The sequence below is a fragment of the Pongo pygmaeus genome, chromosome 5 (assembly GCF_028885625.2).
Source record: "Pongo pygmaeus isolate AG05252 chromosome 5, NHGRI_mPonPyg2-v2.0_pri, whole genome shotgun sequence".
In the NCBI taxonomy this organism is placed as follows: Eukaryota; Metazoa; Chordata; class Mammalia; order Primates; family Hominidae; genus Pongo; species Pongo pygmaeus.
In genome coordinates this window covers 28,555,382-28,581,346 of record NC_072378.2, presented here as the reverse complement: position 1 = coordinate 28,581,346, position 25,965 = coordinate 28,555,382, and the positions used below count along the sequence as shown (strand labels likewise).

Here is a 25,965-nt window from a genome sequence, read left to right as displayed (position 1 = left end):
CATGAGCCTTCGGCTAGCAGAAAATTTTTCAAAAGATCTTAAACAATCCCTTAATTCTTTCCGCCTGGGATTCAATTGCGCCAAGAGGACTAATTGTGCTAAAGCTATAAAAGTGTGCTCTGCTCTCAGTAACGACACAAGCTGGATGTTGCTAGTGTGTCCCGGAAGGAGGTTACTCAGGTGTAATCTGGGTTAGGCTTTAGGTGGAATTCATCCTCAGAGTTGGTCACTCCCTGGTCCAGCACGAGATAATGTAAAATGCTTCGCGTTTTTAACATGACAGGAATTCTCCCTTACAGTTAACCTAGAGCAGGGGGTGTACGAGGGGATGTAGCTCAGTGGTAGAGCGCATGCTTCGCATGTATGAGGCCCCGGGTTCGATCCCCGGCATCTCCAAGACGATTTCCCAGCTTTTGTTTTAATTCAGCCTCTTTACCTAGCTTTTGTTTAATTCAGCCTCTGGCACAAAATATAAGAAAAAAAAAAAAACTATTTTAGTCCTTTCTCATTTTTGCCATTATCATTTCCTTTAAATCGATCAATTTCGTGTCTTTATGTTTGTTTCTCTTCTATTTGGTTGACTAGCCACACGCCATATTCCTGTTTCCTGGAAACTTCCAAGGTGTTTTATTACGCGGTGAGTAATACAAAGTCAGAGGGACAATTCAGAAACGTACTATTCCTATGAATGCATCCAGGAAGAGGGAATAGAGCTGAATATCCAAGAATGTTTTAAGATCCACTAAATGAGGCCCTAATCCATTCCCAGTCTCCAGTGAAAAACAATCAGTAAAAATAAAATGTCTCCATATCATAGTTTTTTTTGCAGGGTGGGGAAAGTGGAATAGGATGGAGAAGAGGAAAGTAGCATGCTTTTTTAGTTTTAGTATTCAGGTGGGAGTTGCTTTCAACTTAAGGTCCACTCTAGCACCTTAAGATAATATAGATCTTGTTCTACAGTTACTAACCTGGTAACCATTTTCTCACTGCAGCTTTTCAAGGTTTTTGTGTGGGAGAGCTGGTCATAGAACATTTGGGGCATTTGGGAAAGTAGTAAAGGTTAGAAATAGCCTGTAGAAATGGAAGGCAGAGTTGGTTAGAAACTCACAACAGGTGGAACGCGTTGGCTCACGCCTGTAATCCCAGCTACTCGGGAGGCTGAGGAAGAAGAATCACTTGAACCCAGTAGGCAGAGGTTGAAGTGAGCCAAGATGGTGCCACTGCACTCCAGCCTGGGCAAAAAATAATATCAACAGATTTCCTGACAGCACTGAGAACCCAACTGAGGTTGCATTCTGGGCAACTGTAAGTAAATGAATTTTTAAGTTTATGTTATTTCTGCATTGCACTTATGTTCATGCCTTTATTCAATTGCGTGCTTTGGAATATTGATAGTGAATTTGTTCTATTGCTTCAGTTCACATTTAAAGATACACCAAAAATGCCAATGAGTATTTCTCTGCCATTGTTAAGAGGAAATAATTAAACATGATAAACAAGAGAGGATCACAATAATAGTGAAATATTACAATGAAACATTATAAGAGGAAATAATGAAACATTATAAACGCAAGGATCACAATAATAAGAAAACATTACAAAAAAATTAGCCAGGCCTGGTGGCAGGCACCTGTAGTCCCAGGTAGTTGGGAGGCTGAGGCAGGAGAATCACTTGAACCCAGGAGGCGGAAGATTACAATCAGACTTGAATTTTACAAAGTTAATTCCATAAATAATGTGGAAAATGGATTGGGAATGGTGGTGAAATAAGATGAAAATAAGACTAGTTCAGATATTACTGGAAGAGTCCAGAAGAATTTTGGTGGGGACTTTCACTGAGAAGTAAATTTCAGAACATGAAGACCTGTCCTATGACCATTCCTTAGGAAACAGTGTAAGAGTAACCAGATGCTGGAACTTTCCCAGGGGCCTGAACTGTAGTTACTGCTGACTTTTCCCAAGAGATTGATATCCAGCAAGATCTACCTTAAGGATGAAGCTCTCTGTCTCAATCTCTTAATTTCTCAGTTAACCTCATTTCCCACTCAGTTTTCTACTTCCAATGGGATCTTTTGGACTGTGGGGAATGTTTAATTTACTTGGAAAACATTTGATTCGCTAACTTACTGTCTCATATTCCTGCTATCCCAGTTACCACTCTGGATACACGTCCCTCTAATTCTCCACCTATACCTTCATCTCTATACCCCTCTGTTCTTCTGTTTCAATGATGTAGACTTGCAATTTGTCTCTCTGCATATTTCAACTCCACTCTTTTTATCTTACATTTCCATGTTAACAACCACAATCCTTAACTACTTATCCAAATGTTCCTGCACTAACTTAAACCTAGATCTCCCTAATGGATTGCTGTTTAAATTAGAAACTACACATTCTCCAATCTCAGGATCGGGAAACAGGTTAGTACTTTCTGAGGCCACATTCCAATTTCCAAATCATTACATTTCATTTTATTTTATTATTTTTTGAGACTGAGTCTCGCTCTGTTGCCAGGCTAGAGTGCAACCTCTGGCTCACTGCAACCTCCGCCTCCCAGGTTCAAGCAATTCTCCTGCCTCAGCCGCCCAAGTAGCTGGGACTACAGGTGCCTGCCACCATGCCCAGCTAATTTTTTTGTATTTTTAGTGCAGAATGGGGTTTCACCATATTGGCAAGGCTGGTCTCAAACTCCTGAGCTTGTGATCCGTCCGCCTCGGCCTCCCAAAGTGCTGGGATTACAGGCGTGAGCCACCGTGCCCAGGCTTCTATCTGCATTTTTAAAACCCTATTCTGGGTTGGGCACAGTGGCTCATGCCTAGCACTTTGAAAGGCCGAGGCAGGCAGATCACTTGAGCCCAGGAGTTTCAGACTTGCCTGGGCAACAACATGGTGAAACCCTGTCTCTACAAAAAACATACAAAAATTAGCCAGATGTGGTGGTATGTGCCTATAATCCCAGCTACTTGGAAGGCCCAAAAGGGAAGATGGCCTGAGCCTGGGGAGGTCAAGACTGCAATGAGCTGTGATTACACCACTGCACTCCAGCCTAGGCAACAGAGTGAGACTCTGTCTCAAAACAAAAGCAAAAACAAAAACAAAAAAATCCTGTTCTGGCCACGTGCAGTGGTTCATGCCTATAATCCCAACACTTTGGGAGGCCGAGGCAGGAGGATTGCTTGGAGCCAGGAGTTCAAGACTAGCCTGGTCAATATAGGTAGACCTCATTTCTAAAAAAAATTATAACAACAACTCTCCCTGAAGCAAAACCCTGTTCCTTGGAGGCTTTGCTTTATGAAACACAATCTTGGCCAGGTGCGGTGGCTCACACTTGTAATCCCAGCACTTTGGGAGGACGAGGTGGGTGGATCACCCTGAGGTCGGGAGTTCAAGACCAGCCTCACCAACATGGAGAACTCCTATCTCTACTAAAAATACAAAATTAGCTGGGCATGGTGGTGCATGCCTCTAATCCCAGCTACTCCGGAGGCTGAGGCAGGAGAATCGCTTGAATCCAGGAGGCAGAGGTTGGGGTGAGCCGAGATCATACCATTGCACTCCAGCCTGGGCAAAACAAAAGCGAACTCCATCCAAAAAACCCCAAAAAACAAAAAAACACAATCTCACATTTCTCAGCAAGAAAACTCTTCCTAATTTAATGAAGACCTGGTGCCTGGTTTCTTCCACTCACCCTTGGTGACTTCAGGGGCCATGTGGACAGATCATCCAGCACCCCAGCTTCTCATTCCTTTGATCTCTCTTTTCCCAGTAATCTTTATTTCCACTCTATTTAGTCACTAGCACACATGGCCATGCTCTGGACATTGTCATGTATCAGTATTATGCCAAAAGAATAAATCCATCAGTATTATGCCAAAATAATGACTCCAAAATAATATAATCCAGTATAGAGTAGTTTATAAGAACACAGACTCTGGAATTAGAATATTCATGTTTAAATCTCAGCTTTTCTACTACTGTGAGACATAAGGCAGACCATTTAATTGATTTAAACTTCGGTTTTATCATCTGTAAAATGGGGAGAAAATGATGCCAACTCACAGGACTTTGTGAATTTTAAATAAAATAATACACTTAATAGTTTCTACTTATTAATAACTGACTATGGTAAGAACTCAATGAAAACTAAATATATAAGAATCAGTTGGCTGGGTATGGTGGCTCATGCCTGTAATCCCAGCACTTTGGGAGGCCGAGGCGGGTGGAGCACCTGAGGTCGGGAGTTTGAGACCAGCCTGACCAACATGGAGAAACCCCGTCTCTACTAAAAATACAAAATTAGCCAGGCATAGTGGTGCATGCCTGTAATCCCAGCTACCTGGGAGGCTGAGGCAGGAGAATCGCTTGAATCTGGGAGGCAGAGGTTGCAGTGAGCTGAGATCGCACCATTGCACTCCAGCCTAGGCAACAAGAGTGAAACTCCATATCAAAAAAAAAAAAAAAAAAAAAAAAAAGCGCCGGGCGCAGTGGCTAGCTCCTGTAATCCCAGCACTTTGGGAGGCCAAGGCTGGTGGATCACCTGAAGTCAGAAGTTCTAGACCAGCCTGGCCAACATGGTGAAACCCCGTCTCTACTAAAAATACAAAATTAGCCAGTCGTGGTGGCAGGTGCCTATAATCCCAGCTACTCAGGGAGGCCCAGGCAGAAGAATCACTTGAACCCAGGAGGCAGAGGTTGCAATGAGCTGAGATCGCGCCATTGAACTCCTGCCTGGGGGACAAGAGCGAGACTTCATCTCAAAACAAACAAACAAAAACAAAAACAAAAAAAGAATAAGTTAAAACTCATAGGAGGACTTGTGACAATATCTTAGAACAATATACATGCTCAACAAATGTTAGCTGCTATTATTATTAATATTATTACTATCTGCATTATTTCCCTGTAACTGCCACAAATATAATGACTTAAAACAACACAAATTTACTATCTTACATTTCTGGAGTTCAGAAGTCTGAAATGCGTTTCACTGGGCTAATATAAGGGTGTCAACAGGGCTATGTTTCTTGTGGAGTCTCTAGGGAAGAATCAGTTCCTTTGTCTTTTCTAGCTTTAGCGTTTGCCTGGATTGCTTGGATCGTGGCTCCTTCCTCCATCTTCAAAGACAGCAGTGTAACATCTTCAAATCTCTGACTCTGACCCTCATGCCTCCCTCTTTCACTCATAAGGACCATTGTGATTACATTGTGCCTATCTAAATAATCCAGAATAAATGCTCCATCTCAAGGCCCTTAAATTAATCAACCTGCAACGTCCCCTTTGTCATGTAAGGTATCATGTTCACAAGTTTAGGAATTAGGATATGGACATCTTTGTGGAGGGTGGCAGGGCATTTGTCTGCCTACCATAGTATCCCTAATCTGCTCTCTTTTCTGGCAACCTCATCCAGTTACTTCCTCAACTTCTGTTTATCTACTGAAATGCAACTTCCATTTCCTTAACGTTTTTTTCTCTCCAGAGATCTTTCTGTTCCTACATTTTCTTCCTTCCATTTCCAGCTTAGATTCCTTGTTCTTTCCCTTCAACCACATTTCAGCAGTGTCCTCACACTCCTTTGTTTCATAGTGAACATCCTCCCTCAGAGTTCCAATTGTAGATTATTCCATATGGATCTTATTCACTCCATACAGACCGTTGGGTTCTCCTAGAGAATATCACACCACGGTGAAGATTAGTGCCACTCCACATAAGGAGTAGGCCTTCCAGTCCAGGATGCCTGTGCCCACAACCTCCCCTGCCTTCCCTCCCACCACAAGGCCTGGAATGCTCATGCTGCTCTTACTCATACCCCACCTACTTGAAATAAAAGCAAAGAGGCCAGGTGACTGCTGCACACTCTTCTAGGGGTGGGCCCAAGAGGCAGTTCTGTACTCACTATCTCTTCCTGCATAGGGATTCAACTTGGTGTCATCTTCAAAGAGGAGAGAAAGAGCAAGATTAGTGAAATAATTATGGCCTTTGTTACTTTGGGTCCAGATAAGACTTTTGGGAAGTTCAGTCCAACCCTTCACTTTAGAGGCCAGGAAACTTAAGTACAGAGAAGAGAGGTGACTTACTTGTTCCCTTCAATGCTGTCCTACTCACTTGCATTTCCCTAATAGGATTCACAGTAGCTACTTCAAAAAGGCTTGACTTCCTCAAGATATCTAATTCTACTTTCTGTACCTTCAGCTGATGACTTTGCCTCCTACTTCAAATTTTAAAATGCCATCAAATGAAAACCATCTTAACTTCCTTCATTAACTTATAAATGTACCTATATTTGTATGCATCCTTTTTTTTATTTCTGTCTGCTAAAATGGAATAAATATCCCTTGTATCAGTGCTACACAAGCTTTAATGTTTATATAGCATCACCTGTGAATTTTTTTAAGACGAAAATTCCATATGTCTGGGGTAACCCCTGAGATTCTACATTTATTATTTTTATTTATTTGTTTATTTTGAGACAGAGTCTTGCTCTGTCACCCGGGCTGGAGTGCAGTGGCACGATCTCGGCTCACTGCAACCTCTGCTCCCCAGATTCAAGCGATTCTCCTGCCGCACCCTCTCGAGTAGCTGGGATTACAGGCGCGTGCCACCATGCCCAACTAATTTTTGTATTTTTAGTAGAGACAGGGTTTCAGCATTTGGCCAGGCTGGTCTTGAACTCCTGACCTCGTGATCCACCCGTCTCGGCCTCCCAAAGTGCTGGGATTACAGGTGTGAGCCACCGCATCTGGCCGAGATTCTACATTTATAACTAGCTCTCAACCGATGCTGATGCTGCTGGTCTCTATGCTATACTTTTAGTGGGGAGAGCTTAAAGTGTCCACAGCTAGTTCTTCAAAGGTCCTCAGGCCATCTTGTCCTGCATTCACAGGGAATTTGTGCTGTTAATTATTCCTGCTGTCTCTGTCTTCACCCTCTCCTCTGCTGGTTTCTTTTTATTACTATTTAAAATGGTTCAAGTCTCTTCATATTAAAAATCTCCACTAGCTCCACGTTCTTCTGCAGCCAGCACAATTTTTCTTTCCTTCCAATTCCAGCCACATTTCTTGAAATGGATATTTTTACTCTGTGTATCCATTCCTCATCTTACTCTCATTTCTCAATCTTCTGAATATAAACTTGATTTTTAGAATTGCAGTGAAATGACTCTTACCAGAGTCACCAATAATTCCCATGTCTCTAAATCTAATGAACTTATTAGCCTTCACTTGACTAAACTCATTTTATCATTTGACACAAATGATTCTTGCTTTGAAACAGCCTTCTCTTTCCAATACAATATATTGCATTGATTTCACGTAAGTTATTTGTAAAATTTCTGATGTTGTTAAATGTGAGTGTTTTTTAGAGTTCAAATGTAGGCATACTTTCTTCATGCTCTACACATTCTTCCTAAGCATTCTTATATATTACACTTGCTCTACATATCCTCTATACGCTGCTATTTCTTAAATATGTATCTTTAGTCTCTACCACCCTCATTAAGTGTTAAGTCCATATAGCCTACAGCATGTCGCCACTGTATTATTCCACAGGCACCTTGCTGCCTTCCTCGAACACATATCTAATTAACCACCAAAGACGCTCAACGCTACCCTCTACTATCTCTCAAAACCATACACTACTTTCCCACTCATTTAATCTAGTTTGCATCTCCAGAAATTCTTCTAACTTATTGTACATATTCATAAATCAATTTCCCTTCTGTCCTTGTGATGGCCTTTTCCGGTAAGGACCTCAATCCTGGTTAAAACTAATGATGCAGGCCTGGAGCGGTGGCTCACACCTGTAATCCCAGCACTTTGGGAGGCCGAGGCGGGCGGATCACCGGGTCAGGAGATCGAGACCATCCTGGCTAACATGGTGAAACCCCGTCTTTACTAAAAATACAAAAAATTAGCCAGGCGTGGTGGCACAAGCCTGTAATCCCGGCTACTCGGGAGGCTGAGGCAGGAGAATCGCTTGAATCCGGGAGGCAGAGGTTGCAGTGAGCCGAGATGGCTCCACTCCAGTCTGGGCGACAGAGCGAGACTCCGTCTCAAAAAACAACAACAACAATAACAACAACAAAAAAACAAAAAACAAATGATGCTCCTAGTCCATATGAGTGCGTGAAAAGTTCGCCTCTTAGGCCTCTGCAGATCTCATAGTCTTCAGTTAACACAGGTTAAGAGTTTAGCAACTAAGTTGAGAGGAGTGCTTATTTACGAAGATAAGAAACAGTGAAGGGAAGAAATTTGGAGGTAAAGGAAAAACAAGGTTTTAGTTTTGAACATGTTGAGTTAGAGATGCTGAGTAGATATCCATGTAGAGATGTCAAGCAGGCATGAGATCTGTGTGGGCCAAAGGGACAGCTTTTATTTTCTGAGAAACAACGTATATGCTGGGAAAATTCAGTCTTCCCAGTGTTTATTCTCAATCAGGTTCACTTAAGCAAATGAGGGATTCAAACTTGCTTAGTTCCAATTGGTTGATACAGCTGAGCCCTGATTGGACAAGGCAGCTGAGCCCCGATTGGGTAACTTTTAAGCCCAAGACTACAAGTCTTGTTGATTGGATGTTTCTAGGTGGTCGACTGGGGATTTCTTGCTAGAGTTTATCTTGGCCCTGGTTACAAGAACTACTCTGGTCTAGGGTTGCAAAGCAGATGTTTGTCATGGGTCATGTTTTCTGGGAACCCAGAGTACATGACTGTTCCCTCACCTGGGCCATGGCCTCTGGGCCCTGTTAAATTTCGAGCTGTCTCCGTTAGCCACAGGGAGTGCATTTTGTCGGCAGGTGTTCTTTAGACTGAGGCCATTTCACAGCTGGCTGTTATCTTTTCTCTGCTGTCCAACAGAACACAATATCTATTTTGTGTCAAAAGTGTATCTGGAATCCACCCACACCGCTCTTCCACTTTAAACTACCTAAGCCAAAAACATTCACTCAATAAATGTTGACTAAGCACTACCTAGTTGCCAGTACTCGTCTAGAAACTGTAGATACAATCATGAACAAAGATAGACAAATTCCCTCCACTCAATGAGCTTACATTCTGGAAGACGTCACACTGTCTTGCCAAGATTACCACAGTAGCCTCCTAACCAGTCCCTTAGCATTTCCATTCTTCCCAAAATTCATGCTCCACATGGTTGCCAGAATTATCTTTGAAAAATATATCTTACCGCTGGGCACGGTGGCTCATGCCTGGAATCCCAGCACTTTGGGAGGCCGAGCGGGCAGATCACTTGAGACCCAGGAGTTTGAGACCAGCTGGCCAATATAGTAAGACCCAGTCTCTACTAAAAATACAAAAATTAGACCAGGTGCGGTGGCTCATGCCTGTAATCCCAGCACTTTGGGAGGCCGAGGCGGGTGGATCACCTGAGGTCAGAAGTTTGAGCCTGGCCAATATGGTGAAACCCCGTCTCTACTAAAGATACAAAAAATTTCCTGGGCGTGGTTGTGGGCACCTGTAATCCCAGCTACTCAGGAGGCTGATGCAGGAGAATTGCTTGAACCTGGGAGGCGGAGGCTGCAGTGAGCCGAGATTCCGCCATTGTACTCCAGCCTGGGCAACAAGAACGAAACTCAGTCTCAAAAAAAAAAAAAAAGTTAGCCAGGCATGGTGGCGCGGGCCTACTCGGGAGGCTGAGGCAGGAGAATCGCTTGAACCTGGGAGGCGGAGGTTGCAGTGAGCTGAGATCTGAACTCCAGCCTGGGTGACAGAGAGACTCTGTCTCAAAATTAATAATAATAATAAATGTAAATATATATATATTACATTGTATCATTTCCTACCTAAAATTCTGCTTCAGTTAGCATATGTTTTGCTTCCATTAACGGAAAACCTGACCATCAGTCGTTTAAATGAGAATGGTTTATTGGTCCCACGTAACAAGAGGTCAGAAGGAAGGGTTGATGAAGGACCTTAACAACATCATCAAGGACCCAGACTTCTCGAATCTTTCTGTTAGAGGAACCCCTGCTTACTAGGCCTCTGGTTTAATAAAACATGACCAGAATGAAATAGCGAGGCACTTACAAGTTACATATGAGGTTAATATTCATGGTCTGAAAACAGTCACATTCTAATCTGACCACCAATTGTAATTACAGAATATTTATGGGTCATACAGAACACCTCCCACCAAGCCTGCAGAATGTCGAGATGTCCTAAAAGTACAGCCCACTTTACTGAAAGATAACGTTAATGAGCAGGCTTAATGAGTTGAAGGATTAATGGTCATTGATAGAAACAATATCCCCTACCTTTAGTAAGCACATCTACATATTACAAGTTTAATTATAGCTCCTCATAGTTTTTTGTCTGTTTTGTTTTTTTTTTTTTTTTTTTTTTTTTTTGAGAAGGAGTCTCACTCTGTCGCCCAGGCTGGAGTGCAGTGGCATGATCTCTGCTCACTGCAACCTCCGCCTCCCAGGTTGAAGCAATTCTCCTGTCTCAGCCGCCTGAGTAGCTGGGATACAGGCGCATAGCACCACACCTGGCTGATTTTTGTATTTTTAGTAGAGACGGGGTTTTGCCATATTGGTCAGTCTGGTCTCGAACTCCTGACCTCAGGTGATCTGCCTGCCTCGGCCTCCCAAAGCGTTAGGATTACAGGTGTGAGCCACCATGTCCGGCCCCTCAGAGTTTCTTATAAGTAAAGAAACTAACAAAGGATAGTATGTTCCTCCTCCTGCTTTCTGACACCCTACTCGGTAATGGAGTAGCTCCATGACTCATCTTGAAGTCATTCCTGGGTGAGATCCAAGAACCCTTTCTTGGGATCTGGATCAGGACCTTCTTTTTCCAGCGACATTTTCATTCTGTCATCCTTAAGTGTCAAGAGTGTCTCTTTCATGATCACAGTAGCTCCAAACACTGTGTTTTGTCTTCAAAGTAGTGTTTCTGAAGCAAGAAAGTAAAGGCAAAAGCAAAGAACATTCTTCCTTAGCACATTTGTCTTCTAACAAGAGAAATACTTGTCCCAGAAACTTCTCAGGAAGGCTGTACTTACATTGCGTCAGCCACAACAGTGTCTCATACTCATTTCTAAATCAATTGCTATAAACAAGAAATAGATGACAATGATTGAATAAGTGTTTCTCAGGACAGTTCCACTTGGACATTTTTAGAGGGGTTGGTTTTCACAGAGACTAGTGGCTGCTACAGGCATCTAATGGAAAGGGGTAAGAGTATCTTACAAATAAACACAGCAATTCCTCATAACAAAAATTGCTGTACATTCTGCAAGACTTTTATTTGGTTTCTGGAAAATTCATGCAGGTAAGAAAAAAACACAAACAACTAACCTGTTTATAGTTTCTGAACTTTTGTTTTATGTATAAACACAAAGTTCTTTATTTCTGAACAATTTTTTTTTTTGAGACCGAGTCTCACTCTGTTGCCTAGGCTGGAGTGCAGTGGCAAGAGTTCAGTGGCAAGATCTCGGCTCACTGTAACCTCTGCCTCCTGGGTTCAAGTGATTCTTCTGCCTCAGCATCCCAAGTAGCCAGGACTACAGGTGTGCGCCACCATGCCCAGCTAATTTTTTGTATTTTTAGTACAGACGGGATTTCACCATATTGGCCAGGCTGGTCTCGAACTCCTGACGTCAGGTGATCCACCCGCCTTGGCTTCCCAAAGTGCTGGGCTTACAGACGTGAGCCACCGTGCCGGGCCACACTTTTCACATACAGCAAATAATCCAGGAATGTAACTACTTTGTAAATTGTGGAAATGTTTCATAGTACTTTTAAATGTTACATAGAACTTATTAAAAATTGTTTACTGGCTGGGCGCGGTGGCTCACGCCTGTAATTCCAGCACTTTGGGAGGCTGAGGCGGGCGCATCACGAGGTCAGGAGTTCGAGACCAGCCTGGACAACATCGTGAAACCCTGTCTCTACAAAAATTAACCGGGTATGATGGCACCCAGCTACTCGGAAGGCTGAGGCAGGAGAATCGCTTGAACCCGGGAGGCGGAGGTTGCAGTAAGCCAAGACCATGCCATTGCACTTCAGCTGGGGTGAGAGAGTGAAACTCCGTCTCAAAAAAAAAAAAAATTGTTTACCATATTCACAAATCAGTTTGGCAAGGCAAGCATGGCTCTTGGCTTTAAACATCCAACACTACATACCTGTGCCTTCATTACTGTTTCGTTCAAACTAATTCTTTTGAAAGATACAAGAACTTGACTGTATCATGTTTTCTAAAATAGTCATTTATTGCTTTTGCTGAGAGTATTAAAAAGGTTGTCATTCCCAACCATTTCCATAAGGAAATATATGTTGTCTTATTACCCATTTTGAATTACTGTCCTTTTATTTCTCATATGTATACCAGTTAAGGAGTCTTAGAAATTTGAAAGAAAAATTATATCTGTAGCTAGTTTAAATTAACTATCACTTTTATTTCAGGATATTAAAGGATGTGCTGCAAAAAACTTGTTGTAAAGAAAGAGTATTGGTTCTGTTAAGGTTAAGAACCATGTCTTAATTACATTATGATTCATCCCCTGTGATGAGGCACATCACCCTCTGAAGACAATTAAAATTTTACAAGGAAGAAGGACTGAATGTTAGGTAAACAACCAAAGTAGCACCCTCCATTTCACTACCTTTAGCATAAAATTCCAACTCTTATTTGCCTTTACAAATTCTACAATGTCTAGCCTCTAGAGTCATTTATCAAACTTCAATCACACTTTCCTTTTTTATAATTTTTGAACCAACTAAGTTAATTTCTACCAGGGAGCTTGTTACCTTATCTCTTCTTTCTCCATGGAATGTTCCATTTCCTTATCTTTATATGATTGACTCCTTATTGTTCAGATATTATTTCAATCTACTCCTAGTGGCGTCCCTCTCTTCCTTGCCCTTCCAGTTCAGGGGAACATTCTTTTCAGTAGCTAAGACTGTTTTCCAGACATGATGGCACAATATGAATCTATTGATACATATGTGACATGATGTGATATATATTTTTCAAAGATAATTCTGGCATCAAAGTCTTGGTGGCAGCTTTTACGACAAGACAAGAATGCCTACACCATGGAATGAATACACCTCAAAATATATCCACCAGAAATTCCCTTCTTGATTCTTGAAACAACTCACATCATCAGTATTCTCAGTGCACTCTAAGGTCCTGCTTTTTGCTCTCTGAGATAGGGAATTATGATTATCCCGTACAATTATTTCAAGTGATTGTGGTAAAGGGAGGCCATCCTTCCTCTCTTACCAAAGAATAGTCAACTATCTATTAAAAAGAAAGAATGATTTAAACTTGTATTTCCCAAATCAGTGCAGTGCATGGATTCCTTTTTAAGAAATTGTTAAGGTCTTGCTTTTAGGATTTTTTAGGAAACATCATGCTGATAGCTAACAAATGTTGTGGTCTTGAGTCTGGAGGCAGCCTGGAGGTAGAATTCAGTCCTCTTGTTTTCCCTTTTCTTTCAAGTCAGCTGATTGGGTAAGGCCCATCCACACAGTAGAGGGTAATCTGCTATACTCAAAGTCTACTTTCTTTTTTGAAACAAAGTCTCTCAATGTTGCCCAGGCTGGGACATAATGATGCAATCTCAGCTCGCTGCAACCTCCGCCTCCCGGGTTCAAGCGATTTTTATGCCTCAGCCTCCTGAGTAGCTGGAATTACAGGCATGTGCCATCACGCCTAGCTAATTTTTGTATTTTTAGTAGAGACAGGTTTCACCAGGTTGGCCAGGCAGGTCTTATTCTCAAATGATACTCCTGCTTCTGCCTCCCAAAGTGGTGGGATTACAGGCCCGAGCCATAGTGCCCAACCTAGGCAAAGTCTACCGATTTAAATCTTAATCACGTCTAACAACCACCTTCACAGAAACTTCTAGACTGATGTTTGACCAAGCAATTCTGCATTCTAACCTAGTCTAGTTGATACATAAAATTAACCATAACACCTGTGTGGTGGCCTGGAGATACCTCTGAAGGCAATAAGCTGAGGCATTCGTTGTGCTCATCTTGTTTCTCATTTCTCAGAGATCACTGTCCTTCATTGCCTAATGTTCATTGTTTCAGATTTTGCCTTTTTAGAAATTTTTGGTTGATTCAGGTGGAATAGTAACTCTGGTTTCTGTCACTGTATCTTGGCCAGAGGTTTTCACTTCCTACACTTATCAGATTTAAAGTTCAAAGTGAATCATGTTGGAAGAAACAAGAAGACACACTACGATTCCAAAAAAATCTTGTTTCCGAGCAGAGGTGTTAATAGTTGTCTGAGTCTTTTGTTAGATTTATTCCTTACCTTCCAGGTGTGTACTGGGGTCTAGAGTAGTGCATGATTAATTATGTGAATGTCAGATCTGGAAAAGATATTTAGTACTATTACTTCTATTTTCCACTCAGCAGTGAGAAAACTTTTCAGAAAATGTTGTGATTATTACATGTTTTTCCCTCTTTTAATCCTCTAATATGTTACATGAGATTAATGAATTTTATAACATTCATTGACACATGTCCATTCCTTTAATAAACTCCATCTTTTAGTCAGTTCCGGCTGCTATAACAAAATACCATAAACTGGGTGGCTTAAACGACAAGCATTTATTTCTGGAGGCTGTAAGTGCAAGCATTTAGCTCTGGAGACTCTGGACAAGCATTTAGTTCTGGAGGCTCTGGAAAAGCATTTAGTTCTGGAGGCTGTAAGTGCAAGGTAGGGTGAGAATTGCTGGTGTCATCTTGCCAAGCTACCTTTTATAGCCTCCTCCCCACCTTGCTCCTTCTCCCAACTCCAACCGTTCTGAACACTCCCAAGCACAGCCCTCCCCTCATTTCTACTTGGCATTCCTATCCATCCTTCCAGATTCGGTCGCAGGTGACTGTAACCGAGGACTTCTGAACTCTCTACGCAGGTATAAAGCCTTCTCTGTTCCCTTGGTGAGACAGGGGTCCGAACCATCTCTACATTTTCTGTAGAGAGAACCATTCCCTCTACAGAAAATAGTGCGCCACAGAAGCAGAGATTTAGCCTCGATCTTAGAAGTAACACGTCTCCAACTTCATTCTGGGCTCTTCATTTAAAAGAATCAGAGTAGGATCTGAGGATTCCTACTGTCTGGATTTGATTTGTATTCTCTGGATAAAATGCGGATCAGGGGGCCGCAGGAGGCAATCCAACATCTTTAGCCTTTAACCGTCCCAGTTGCTAACGGAGTGGAGGGAGTTTATTTTTATAACAGAAATTCCTTCACTACCTCCTTGTTTTCTAAGAAAAGGCGCGTAGCGATTTCTGGAGTTTGGGAATAGGATGCAGAGATGGGGTAAGGAATTGGAGGCAGATCAGTAGTTTCCCTAAGTAAAGACCGTAGTTGGTAAAACTTTTGCTATCTTTTCTGGAAGGATCTTTCCTTTGTCCTGAAAATCTTTTTTACAAATGAGAAAAGCATTCAGAAAAGGAAGGTCTGGGAGGATGTTTCTTAACTGAAATTTCCTCCTCTAGTCTGTTCTTAATCCTTACCAAATGTCCGCAAGGTGCTGGTTAATCAAAATTTCTTGGTGATAGAGGGCTACAAAAAGGGGAAATGAAAATTCTAACGTTCGTTTATGAAAGAATAAATATAAATGCTTAAAAAAAAAAAAAGATAAATTTCTATATTCTTTCATAAAAGCAGTTTAAAGAGTAGCGTTTTTCAAGGTGGGGATGTAGCTCAGTGGTAGAGCGCATGCTTAGCATGCATGAGGTCCCGGGTTCGATCCCCAGCATCTCCGGTGTTTTTGTATCTCTGCTCCGATCCCCAGCATCTCCAGTGTTTTTGTATCTCTGCTCCGATCCCCAGCATCTCCAGTGTTTTTGTATCTCTGCTCCGATCCCCAGCATCTCCAGTGTTTTTGTATCTCTGCTCCGATCCCCAGCATCTCCAGTGTTTTTGTATCTCTGCTCCGATCCCCAGCATCTCCAGTGTTTTTGTATCTCTGCTCCGATCCCCAGCATCTCCAGTGTTTTTGTATCTCTGCTCCGGAACCATCTTTCTTTTACAGATACAGTCACAGCTCATTTCTGTAGAGTCTGAAAATTAATCATATTGCCCACACTCCCATATTTATACCTTGCTTTGGTTACGCCTGTAGCTCTTTCATTTTTAAAATTTCATTCCTGCCTGGCCAACATGGTGAAATCCCGTCTCTACTAAAAACATATAAATGAGCCGGGCGTGGTGGCAGGCGCCTGTAATCCCAGCTACTCGGGAGGCTGAGGCAGAAGAATCGCTTGAACCCGAGAGGCGGAGGTTGCAGTGAGCCGAGATCGCGCCATTACACTCCAGCCTAGGGGACAAGAGCGAGACTTCTTCTCAAAAAAAAAAAAAAAAGAAAAAGAAAAAAACATTTATTCCTCTCCATTCTCAGCCGCATTTACATATGATGAGCGACTTTGGACCCTGTTCCATTAGGGCGGTGGTGGAAGGAACATTTACCAATAAAAGGACAATTATCAATAAAAATCCTAAATGGGTATTTTGTGAACGAATTCATCTTTTCACTGGGTTTTGCTGCTGGGTTTGTGGTGGGGGATGCAACGGTAGGCTGAGCTCCGGTCTCAGGTTTCACCTTTTGGGGCTCAATGGGAAAAAGATGGATTTCTCCTCAAGCTCGCAGGAAAGAAAATGTACTCTTCCCAGGCCGGAGGCTACGAAGGTATTGGGTAAATTTAGCGTCTCCAAACGCGGCAGTTCTCTCAGAAATCGTACACAAAGAGGTGAAATAGTAGCATTTTGACACTGACGTTTTTCCTTCAGTGACTGCATTTTGCCAGTGAGTTCATAGCGTTCCCATGATTGTGTGGATTTGATCCCTTCTATATTGATCTCTTTTGAAATCTCTAAATTTGCTTCACTGATTCTAAAACTGCTCACTTCAATTATGCTTCTCAAACAAAAAAAACAAAAACACTTCTCTATTTAAAGCTGGTGCTTTTATACCATGCACGTGTGTGAGGACTTTCTTTAGCTAGCCCTTTTGTGTATTTCGCAGAATACACAAAAATCTCCTTTTGGGATGCAGCGTCTCTTGTATCTTGGTGCTTTAGTCTCAACTTCCAACTTGGGACAACGCAGAGATGCGGTAAGGAATCGGGGGGCAGTTCAGTAGTTTCCCTAAGTAAAAACAGTCGTTGGCAAAACATTTTCTATCTTTTCTGGAAGGATCTTCCCTTTGTCCTGAAAATCTTTATACAAATGAGAAAAGCAGTCAGAAAAGGAGGGTCTTGGAGAATGTTTCTTAACTGAAATTTCCGTCCCCACTCTGCTCCTAATGTCTGCCCCCAGTGGCCCTCAGTGCCACTCTTTCCCCATCAGTTCCCTAAATTTATTTCATATAAGAGACCTGGAAAAGTTACACATTTCACTGATTTAATACTTCAGCTACCCACAGGTTAAAGCTATGCATGCTTTATATCCCCTCCAAGAAAAAAAAATAGATTCTTTTATTTTGGTCACAGAAAGCCTGAGTCTTCCATTTATTCCTTCAGCAAATAATTTAAGTGATTTATTTATATTTATTTATTTATTTATTTATTTATTTGAATTTTCAGTGCATAACATGTAACTGTCTTCCCCTTCCCATCTACCATCTTTCTCTTAGGTCCTTTATATTGTTGCAGGGTAGGGCAGTCCCCAAAGTCTGCCTTTCATCCCAGTTGACCACAGGTTGTAACTTATTTCATATTTTAGAGATTCTTGCCAAACACTGCCAGATTTCCTCCCTTGAATGTTTAAACTTTCCCAGGTTTGCCCAATACAGACAAGAAAGAAGAGAGAATCACTGTTAAATTTCTGTCTACCTACCATGATGTATTTTATTTTAAATTACTGAGGTTATTGATCACAACCTAAGAATAAACTGTGTGAAGATTTTCCCACATTACGTTGTAGGTGTGCTGTATCTCATTTCTCTTTAACATGAAAATAATAAATTATATTCCTCACTAAATCACCTTGATTCACATCTAATTTTCTCTAGCACAAGACTGTAGAAACCACTAAATGGAGGCTCAGAGGAGTTTCATTCTGTTAACAAAAAGGAGTCTTTTTAGCTTTTCAATGCTAAGGAATAGGATCAGCAAATAAAAGATTTTTCTCTGGGTTTCAGCTCTCTGCTCATTTTTATGTTTTCAGAAAATTGCCCCTTTTCTGTCTTCCTTTTGCTTCTCTCAAAATTCTTTCGGCAGAAAAGCTACAGAAAATTAGGCCTCGTTTTACCCAATTAAAATAGCGATCTTTTGAAATATTGTTTAAAAAATTTTTAATTTTCCTATCAGGAACCCAGAGTTATATGATCAATTAAAACAAGCCTTTCCTTAGTAAGACAGTCCCAAGTTATCAACTTCCCTTTTCCATGAGATAAGTTTATTTCAATTGTCTTCCCTTGCTTTAAGATGAGGTCAGAACCGTCTCAGACCACTGGCAAATAACCTCAAATTTCGATTTGGGGGAACAGAGTTTAAGGGTCTATTTCTTCCATCCCAGAAGGCCCTGAATTCTTAAGGGATCCGCTTTTTTCCCCAATACCTAGCTTTGCAAAGTAGGGATCTCAAGGAGTGGCAATTCTGATTTCTTAGTCCTGGGACAATTTTGGAAAGACAAAACATAAAATAGAAGCTTCTCTCTACTTGGCAGAACTGTACCTGGCGAGATTAAGTTACATCACTTCCACCGGCCCTTGACTTTTAAAATGTCTGCGAACTGCTCATGTGTCTATGATTAAAGGGCCAGTGGATACAGAGATACTGCTTTGACTCTTATTTTCCCTAAGAGCCTCTCCACCGTGGGAAAGCCTCTGGAGTCTCCCAGCCTCCTGCAAGAGCCTCAGTTCTGTATCTCTGCCCCAAAATAGGCCCCAGGCCATGAGTTCTGGCTCTGGAAGCGCTAAGATAGAGCTGCCATCTTTCACTGAGGCTTCTGTCTGTGCCTCTGGGTTAAATGGGTTTACTTCATGCACTTACTATGCTGGACTTGAATTACTGGTGGGTTTTCGTTTGGTTGTGTTTGGTGGTTTTTTTTTTTTTTTGGAGATTTCTTCCTCTTTTTTTCCCTTATGATATGATTATGTATTTATTTTGTAGTCATTTTACATTTATATTGTGGTCATTTTACATTTATACTGTGGTCATTTAAAATCATATTGGATCTATTGTTGTTGTTCAAGTGGGTAAATTTTTCTCAGAGATATCTCCAATAATAGATTTTCGTAAGATAAATATCTTCTTATTTATTTATTTATTTATTTATTTATTTATTTATTTATTTTGTGACGGAATCTTGCTCTGTAGCCCAGGCTGGAGTGCAGTGGCACGATCTCAGCTCACTGCAAGCTCCGCCTCCCGGGTTCACGCCATTCTCCTGCCTCAGCCTCCCGAGTAGCTGGGACTAGAGGCACACCACCACGCCCGGCTAATTTTTTGTATTTTTAGTAGAGACAGGGTTTCACCGTGTTAGCCAGGATGGTCTCAATCTCCTGACCTCGTGATCCGCCCGCCTCGGCCTCCCAAAGTGCTAGGATTACAGGCGTGAGCCACCGCGCCCGGCCCAAGATAAAAATCTTCATACAGTCGTGTGCCAATAAGGGGCAAATGTTCTGAGAAATGCATTGTTGGATGATTTCGTCATTGTACGAACGTCACAGAGTGTACTTATGCAAACCCAGATGATATAGCCGACTACACACCTAGGCTGTATGGTATAGCCTATTGCTCCTAGGCTACAAAGCTGTACAGCATGTTGCTGAACTGAATACCATCAGCAATTGCAATACAGTGGTATTTGTGTATCCGAACATACGAAAGGAACAGTAAAAATGTGGTATAAAAGATAAAAATGGGGCCAGGAACAGTGGCACACGACAGTAATCCCAGCACTTTGGGAGGCTAAGGTGGGTTTATCGCTTGAGCCCAGGAGTTGTAGACCAACCTGGGCAACATGGTGAAACCGCATCTCTATAAAATACAAAAATTAGCTGGGTGTGGTGGCACACGCCTGTGGTCACAGCTACTCAAGAGGCTGAGATGGGAAGATCGAGTGAGCCCAAAGGTCGAGGCTGCAGTGAGCTGAGACTGCACCATTGCACTCCATTAAAATGGTACAATTGTACTGGGCACTTGCCATGAATGGGTCTTGCAGGACTGGTAGTAGTCGTTCTTGGTGAGTCAGTGAGTGAGTGGTGAGTCAATATGAAGACCTAGGACATTACTGTACGCTACTGTAGATTTTATAAATGCTATATACTTAGGCTACACGAAACTTATAAAGTATTTATTTCTTCAATAATAATTAACCTTAACTTATTGTAACTTTTTTACTTTATAAACTTAATTTTTAAAAACTTTTTGACTCTTTTGTAATAACACTTAGCTTAAAACACAAACACCTGGCTTGGCATGGTGATTTATGCCTATAATCCCAGCACTTTGGGAGGCTGAAGCATGCTGATCACTGGAGGTCAAGAGTTTGAGACCAGCCTGGCTAACATGGTGAAACCCTGTCTCTACTAAAAATTAAAATAAATACAAAAGTTAGCCAGATGTGGTGGCGGGCGCCTGTAATCCCAGCTACTCGGGAGGCTGAGGCAGGAGAATCACTTGAACCCAGGAGGCGGAGGTTGCAGTGAGCCAAGATCTCGCCACTGCGCTCCAGCCTGGGTGACAGAGCAAGACTCTGTCTCAAAAAACAAAAACAAACAAACAAAAAAACCAAAAGACCACAAACACCTGTAAAGCTGTACAAAAAACATTTTTTCTTTATATCTATATTCCATTAGCTTTTTTCTATTGCAAAGCTTTTTTTTTTTTTTTAACTTTTACAACTTTTTTTTAAAAAACGAAGACACAAACACACACATTAGCCTAGGCCTAGACAGGGTCAGGATAATCAATATCACCATCTTCCACCTCCAAATCTTGTTCCACTGCAAGGTCTTCAGAGGCAATACCAAGTAGGAAGCTGTCATCTCCTATGATAACAATGCCTTCAAGAATCCCTTGTGATGGCCTGCCTGAGGCTGTTTCACAGTTAACTATTTTTTAATAAGTAGAAAGAGTACACTGTAAAATAACAATAAAAAGTATAGTATAGTAAATACATAAACCAGTAATATAGTCATTTATTATCATTATCAAGTATTATGTACTGTACATAATTGTATGTACTATATTGTTATACAACTGGCAGAGCAGTAGGTTTGTTTAAACCAGCATCACCATAAACATGTGAATAATGCACTGGGCTACGTTACCACAGCTACAATGTCATTAGGTGATCAGAATTTTTCAACTCTATTATAATCAGTCTTATGGGACCACTGTCATCTATGTGGCTCATTGTTGACTAAAATGTCCTTATGTGGCATGTAACTGTGTTTCTACATTTAAATGTCAAGTACTTCATCTTTCCTTCAGTTATATCTGGTTGCTCATCAAGATTTTTAATGCATGTTTATGGTTCAAATAACTATTTCACTTAAGTAGTAATCCAAAGTGTGATGATCTAATATTCATATTCCTAGGCTACTTGACATAATGCAATTTCTTCTCAAAAGCCAATCCATTTGATATAGGACTAGCAATTCTACTGTGCTTAACTATTAGTAAGTACTTTTACTTTCTCTTGCCTCATTGAGGTGAAATCCGCACTCAAACATAGCCTTTTTAGGCTGGAAAAGGACTACACTGGGGTACTGTGCTGAGTTGCTAGTGTCAAAGCTACCATTAGAGAAGTTTGAAAGGACTTTCTGGTAACCCAGTGTCACAAATGCTGTATTAAAATCACTGGTGAATGTAGATGGTGCACACATGGTATAACAGCCTTCTTCACTAGACACTGAATGGCACTTCAATCTCATGGCAAAGTTTTATTAGGGCAAAATGCCCAACACTTTAGCATAGATACCTGCCAATTGCCTGCTTTCCACTGATTGACAGTCTTATTCCTCTAGCTGATTTGGTGTTCCCAACTTGCATTTCTCTAGCTTCTCCTTAAGCCCACCCATTCTGTAGGGTCCCTTCTATAGCCGCCACCTATGCCTCTCACTTCTGTGTCCTCCCTCAAAATACCTTCTCCAGTGCACCCACTCCATCCCTTATTCCTAAATTACCTTCCCACCTTAATCTCAGATCACATTCATCTCCATCTTCTGTTCTCCAGATGCTCTTACTTTCCCCCACCACAACTCATTCACTACACTCACTACAGTAACTCACTACCCTCAGGATCCAGCCAGCTTTGTTCTCCTAGCTCACAGTCTTTGCTTTTACCACCTCCTACAATGGCCTCTTCCTCTACCATCCCTATTCTATCCTTTGGTTTCCATCCTTTCTAACTCCTATTCTTAGCTTAACTATTTTTCCCAGGTTCAAGCTCTCTTCTTCCCACACATCTGTGAGATACTCCCTTTCTGAGTGGTCCTTGTTTATCCCCACCTCTGGTTGTTCTCAGAAACTATGGACTGGGATCACTAAGCTGACACATACTTTTCCTTGTGCCTTTTATTTTCTTCTATCTTTGAACTCAAATTTCTGTTCAGCTTTTTAATTAGGCATATGAACCTGTCACACTTACTTCACCTCACCCCTTATTTACTAGTTTTCTTTTTAAATAAGTTCATTTTAATAAAGTTTGGGGGAAATCTTAGGACACAACTTAGTTATTTCTCAGAGGATGCTGCTTACTTCAATAGTTTCCTCGGGCTGCTATAACAAAATAACACAAACTAGGCAGCTCAAACAACAGAACTTTATAATCTCACAGTTCTAGAGGCAAGAAGTCCAAGATCAAGGTGTCAGCAGGGTTTGTTCTTTCTGAGGGTTGTGAGGGAGAATCTGTTTCAGGCCTCTCCTCTAGTTTCTGGTGGTTTTCTGACAATCTTTGAAATTCCTTGTGGATGCATCACCAAATCTCTGCCTTCATGTTCACATGGTATTCTCCCTGCATGTGTGTGTATATTCAAATTTCCATCCCCCCACTTTTTTTTTTGAGATGAAGTCTCCCTCTTGTCCCCAGGCTGGAGTGTAATGGTGCGATCTTGGCTCACTGCAACCTCCGCCTCCCATGTTCAAGCGATTCTCCTGCCTCAGCATCCCGAGTAGATGGGATTACAGGCCCCTGCCACCACGACCGGCTAATTTTTGTATTTTTAGTGGAGATGGGGTTTCACCGTATTGGCCAGGCTGGTCTTGAACTCCTGACCTCAGGTGATCCACCCGCCTCGGCCTCCCAAAGTCCTGGGATTACAGGTGTGAGCCACCGCACCCAGACAAACTTCCCCTTTTTATTAGGACACCAGTTATATTGAATCAGGGGTTCACTTTACTCCGTATGACTTCAAGTTAACTAATTACCTCTTTGATTACCTTATTTCCAAATAAGATCACATTCTGAGGTACTGAGGGTAGGATTTAAACATGAATTTTCAGGGGACAAAATTCAATTCTTAACAGCTACTAACTAGTATTATGGTAAATCACCCTATTCTCAACAAAGAAAGCATAACTGAGGGTAATATGAAGTCACTGCAGTTGTGACAAATCCCCATGCTCCAGTATTGATATTCATATCCCTCAGTCAGCTGTCTTGGATTCTGATGTTAGTTGAGCACTTTTGCATCAAATTGGCTGGAGATCTCATGTGAATTATTTACCCTTTCAATTCACTCACATATTTTTTTTTTCTTTTTGAGTGCAAGTCTATTTGGAGGAGGATCCCATTGGGATAGTGATATGGTTTGGCTGTGTCCTCACCCAAATTTCATCTTGAATTATAGCTCCCATAATTCCCACATGTTGTGGGAGGGACCGAGTGGGAGATAATAGAATCATAAGGGCTCTTTCCCCCATACTGTTCTCGTGGTAGTAAATCTCACGAGGTCCAATAATTTTTTTTTTTTTTTGAGACGGAGTCTCACTCTGTCGCCCAGGCTGGAGTGCAGTAGTGTGATCTCGACTCACTGCATCCTCCGCCTCTTGGATTCAAGCAATTCTCCTGCCTTAGCCCCCTGAGTAGCTGGGATTACGGGTGCCCACCACCATGCCCGGCTAATTTTTGTATTTTTAGTAAAGACGGGGTTTCACCATGTTGGACAGGCTGGTCTCCAGCTCCTGACCTCAGGTGATCTGCCTGCCTTAGCCTCCCGAAGTACTAGGATTATAGGCATGAGCCACTGCACCCAGCCATATTCTTTATTTTGTTTAAATATCTTGGATTAACTTGAACGTATTCCAGGTGTGTTCAAGTACTAATTGTGACATTAGGGGGAAAAAATCTATTAGGACTTTTTCCAGGAAAAGTCAAAAAGAAATTTTAGAATTAGTTGAACTGGGCAATGTCAGAAATATACCTAAAACAAAGTATTATGTTTTGAACTAGATTACTGGGCCCTGCTGGGCACTCAACTATCACATTGTACTTCTTTTATTGTGATACTGTTTCTTGTTTGATTTTTATCATCTGGCTATCTTGTACCTAGTTGTGTCTACAGAAGTTATTTCAATGCCTGACACATAGAAGGTATTCAATACATCATTCTTGTTGGAAAAAACTTGAACAATATTTCCCTGGACATGATGCCATCCCAGTTATATTTTAGTAGCTGAAGTTAGTACAATCCAGATCATAAACAATTCAGCTGATTCAAATTCAGAAAGGCTATGATTCCTGGTCCTTATGATTTTGGGGGATGTTGCTTTCCAAACTCAGTAAATATACAGTAACTCTTAATACAATAACTGTTAGTACAGCCCTAATCATAACAGTTTGTTAATCTATATTAAATTAAAACGTGACTATCTTGGTTAACAGGAAAATAAGTTTATATTCACTACAAAAACATTCTGAATGGGATAGGAAATGGCAATGCTCCAACTTTTGGCTCAAGAGAGGAATTAAGAAAGACTTTAGAATTCAAGGGCATTATCCGGCCCAGAGCCCCTTAGATAGAGCCTTTGCCGGGTTAAACAGGGAATTTTGTAGTCCTCCCTGTTGTCTTTTTAACATGGCGGGGAAGCTGGGTAATGTGCAGAGACGCTTGCTTTATTTGGTGAACTCACTCCCTCACTTTGGCACCAGCCTCAGTACTAAGCAAAGGCAGAAAACTAGGATACAATCGTTAACAGTTTCAGAATGGATCTTAATTTGGGGATTTTTCAATCAATTAATGTTTATTTAGCTTCTACAAGGTGAGAATCCATAAGGAAGATATTAGGAAACATCTAATTGAAGCTTGAAGAACCAAAATGAGGAAGGCAGAATTAGGAAAGACCCTGTCCGGTGACGCCTCCCCTTCTGGTTTCCATCTGTGCCCCCTCTCAGGAGCCGCGGGAACACAAGCCTCGACCAGGCAAAGGCTCTTTGGATTTGAAATACAAAACCGTTAAGTGAGCTCCGACCAGGTCGCCTCCCAGCTGTCGCCTACTTTCTCTAAAGCAGTGATCTGGCCCCTGTTTGGAGAGTCTGAACGCGTTAACAGTTTTTGTTTTTCAGCGCATCCGTGTGCTATCTTCTAATTGGTCAGAAAAGTCATTAATGTGATGAAAATTCTGAATGATCTGTTTTGCTAGAAAAGCTTTTCACTCCACTTTTAGAATCCAATCACTTGATGATTCGAAATCACCACAATGCCATGGAATGTAAAAACCGCTCTCGCCACGTCTAGAGACCGATGCCTCTTCCTCCGCTGGGAACACGGTTCATCTCCACTCGCCGATTTCACGGTTTTATTTGCCCTCTGGGACGCGCTGACATTGTTCTAAGCACATTTTCTAAGTGATTGTGTGAGTGTGGGTGTGTTTCGTTGGACTCGAAGGGAGTCTAATTTCTAGAAGTTCCTTTCAGGAGTCTGCCTTTACTGCAAAGTTGATGTATTCGAAAACACAGTAACTGTTCATGGCAACGTAATTTGTCACCTAATTAAGTGCAATTCGGTCACAAAAGAAGCCACAGGGTCTGCACAGCT

At 41.6% G+C, this 25,965-nt stretch overlaps 2 non-coding genes across 2 annotated transcripts; both read left to right on the top strand.

Moving 5' to 3' along the window:
* The first annotated feature begins 324 nt into the window (after positions 1–324).
* TRNAA-CGC (transfer RNA alanine (anticodon CGC)) lies at positions 325–396 on the top strand. Its single transcript has one exon. It is a non-coding gene; the product is annotated as a tRNA-Ala (tRNA).
* Positions 397–15,669: 15,273 nt separating this feature from the next.
* On the top strand, positions 15,670–15,741 carry TRNAA-AGC (transfer RNA alanine (anticodon AGC)). The gene has a single exon. It is a non-coding gene; the product is annotated as a tRNA-Ala (tRNA).
* Positions 15,742–25,965: the final 10,224 nt, after the last annotated feature.